Genomic DNA, 3231 nt, shown 5'->3' with positions numbered 1-3231 from the left:
TGTTGAGTTATAGGTGTTTCCATAAGGTTCACCTAAGTAATTTACCTCTGCTATTGCAGGGTTCTCAGGATCATAGGCTTCTTCTTCAGAAGATGCCTCTTGAGTACTATTGGATGCAGCTTGCATTCCATTCAGACTCTGAGAGATCATATTGACTTGCTGAGTCAATATTTTATTCTGAGCCAATATGGCATTCAGAGTATCAACTTCAAGAACTCCCCTCTTCATAGGCGTCCCATTACTCACAGGATTCCTTTCAGAGGTGTACATGAACTGGTTATTAGCAACCATGTCAATGAGTTCTTGAGCTTCTGCAGGCGTTTTCTTTAGGTGAATGGATCCACCTACAGAAGTGTCCAGTGACATCTTTGATAGCTCAGATAAACCATCATAGAATATATCCAGGATGGTCCATTCTGAAAGCATGTCAGAAGGACACTTTTTGGTCAACTGTTTGTATCTTTCCCAAGCTTCATAGAGAGATTCACCTTCTTTCTGTCTGAAGGTTTGAACATCAGCTCTAAGCCTGCTCAGCTTTTGAGGAGGAAAGTACTTGGCTAAGAAAGCCGTGACCAGCTTATCCCAAGAGTTCAGGCTGTCTTTAGGTTGAGAATCCAACCATAATCTAGCTCTGTCTCTTACAGCAAAAGGGAAAAGCATGAGCCTGTAGACTTTAGGATCTACTCCATTAGTCTTAACAGTATCACATATCTGCAAGAATTCAGTTAAGAACTGAAAAGGATCTTCAGATGGAAGTCCATGAAACTTGCAGTTCTGCTGCATCAGAGAAACTAATTGAGGTTTCAGCTCAAAGTTGTTTGCTCCAATGGCAGGAATGGAGATGCTTCTTCCATGTAAATTGGAATTAGGTGCAGTGAAGTCACCAAGCATCTTCCTTACATTATTATTATTTTCGGCTGCCATCTCCTCTGCCTGTTCGAAAATTTCTGAAAGGTTATCTCTGGATTGTTGTATTTTAGCTTCTCTTAATTTTCTCTTCAGAGTCCTTTCAGGTTCTGGATCTGCTTCCACAAGAATGTTCTTATCCTTGCTCCTGCTCATATGACAAGGAAGAATGGCCAGAAAAATGATAATAATAATAGAGATCCTTTATACCACAGTATAGGGATCCCTTTGTGAGTGGAAGAGAAGGGGGAGACAAAGAATGTAATATAAAGGAAGAAACACAACTGTGAGAATGGAAGAGATGTGAGATGAGATGTTAGGATATGAATGAATAAATAGAATAGGATGGGGGAGGGATAATTTTCAAAAATTATTTTGAAAAAGAGTTAGTGATTTTTGAAAAATGGTTTTTGAAAATTGTTAGAAATTTTCGAAAAATTTTTAAAATTTAAAAATAAAAATAATTAGTTAATAAAAGAAGAAATTTTTGAAAAAGAGGGAAGATATTTTCGAAAATTAGAGAGAGAGAGTTAGTTAGGTAGTTTTGAAAGAGTTAAGAAACAAACAAAAAGTTAGTTAGTTAGTTGAAACAAATTTTGAAAAGATAAGAAGTTAGGAAGTTAGAAAAGATATTTTGAAAAGATATTTTTGAAAAAGATAAGATAAGAAGATATTTTTGAAAAGATATGATAGAGATTAGTTTTTGAAAAAGATTTGATTTTTAAAATCACAATTAATGACTTGATTCATAAGAAATCACAAGATATGATTCTAGAACTTAAAGTTTGAATCTTTCTTAACAAGCAAGTAACAAACTTCAAATTTTTGAATCAAAACATTAATTGATTAGTTATTTTCAAAAATTTAATACAAAAATAAGAAAAAGATTTTTGAAAAATATTTTTGGAATTTTCGAAAACAACTAATAATTTTGAAAAAGATTTGGTTTTTGAAAAAGATTTTGAAGAAGATAAGATTTTCAAATTGAAAATTTGATTTGACTCATGAGAAACAATTTGATTTTAAAAATTTTTGAAAAAGTCAATCCAAATTTTCGAATTTGAGGAGAGAAAAAAGGAAAGATATATTTTTTATTTTTGAAATTTTTATGAAAAACATGAAAATTATGCAATGCATGAAATTTTTAGATCAAAACAATGAATGCATGCAAGGATGCTATGAATGTCAAGATGAACACCAAGAACACTATGAATGTCATGATGAACATCAAGAACATATTTTTGAAAAATTTTTAATGCAAAGAAAACATGCAAGACACCAAACTTAGAATTCTTTAATGCTTAGGCACTAAGAATTCAAAAATGCATATGATAAACATGAAAAGACACAAAACAAAAAATCATCAAGATCAAACAAGAAGACTTACCAAGAACAACTTGAAGATCATGAAGAACACTATGAATGCATGATATTTTCGAAAAAAATGCAAGATGCTTATGCAAGTGACACCAAACTTATAATGTGACTCAAGACTCACACAAGAAAAAAAATATTTTTTGATTTTTATGATTTTCTAAATTTTTTTTTTTGGATTTTTATTTTATATTTTTCGAAAATTATATAAAAAAGAAAAAATAAGCATTCCAAAATTTTTAATATGAATTCCAGGAATCTTGCCATGTTAGTCTAAAGCTTCAGTCCAGGAATTAGACATGGCTCACTAGCCAGCCAAGCTTTCAAAGAAAGCTCCAGTCCAAAACACTAGACATGGCCAATGGCCAGCCAAGCTTCAGCAGGTAGATCAGGAACAGTAGCAGGTGGATTAGCTCCAACTAGCTTGCTCTTGATAACTAATTGCTGCCTCAGTCCAAATGAATTTAGACATGGCTTTACAGCCAGCCAGGCTGCAACATATAATTACATGGGCTGGAGTGATTAGTTGAATACCAATCCCAAAGTAGTTTGGGTATGGCTTTACAGCCAGATATGATTCAACATATTTCATGAAACACTAGAATTCATTCTTAAAAATTTTGAAGCCATAGAATAATTTATTTTTGAAAACATTTTTATTTTTTTCGAAAACAGATGAGAAAATTTTAGAAGTTTTTTTGAAAAATTTTTGAAAATAAAACAAAAAGAAAATTACCTAATCTGAGCAACAAGATGAGCCGTCAGTTGTCCAAACTCGAACAATCCCCGGCAACGGCGCCAAAAACTTGGTGCACGAAATTGTGATGTCCAGGCTCGAACAATCCCTGGTAATGGCTCCAAAGCTTGGTGCTTTGATCTTAATTCATAATTGTCACAACTTCGATACAACTAACCAGCAAGTGCACTGGGTCGTCCAAGTAATACCTTACG

The 3231-nt window shown here is 33.1% G+C and overlaps 1 non-coding gene across 1 annotated transcript; it reads left to right on the top strand.

The window, feature by feature from the left end:
• The first annotated feature begins 420 nt into the window (after nt 1–420).
• On the top strand, nt 421–528 carry LOC112788165 (small nucleolar RNA R71). Its single transcript, XR_003195542.1, has one exon. It is a non-coding gene; the product is annotated as a small nucleolar RNA R71 (small nucleolar RNA).
• Nucleotides 529–3231: the final 2703 nt, after the last annotated feature.

The sequence above is a fragment of the Arachis hypogaea genome, chromosome 20, assembly GCF_003086295.3.
Source record: "Arachis hypogaea cultivar Tifrunner chromosome 20, arahy.Tifrunner.gnm2.J5K5, whole genome shotgun sequence".
NCBI classification, from domain to species: domain Eukaryota; kingdom Viridiplantae; phylum Streptophyta; class Magnoliopsida; order Fabales; family Fabaceae; genus Arachis; species Arachis hypogaea.
The sequence above is the reverse complement of the archived record's forward strand: the minus strand, read 5'-3'. Positions and strand labels throughout refer to the sequence as shown.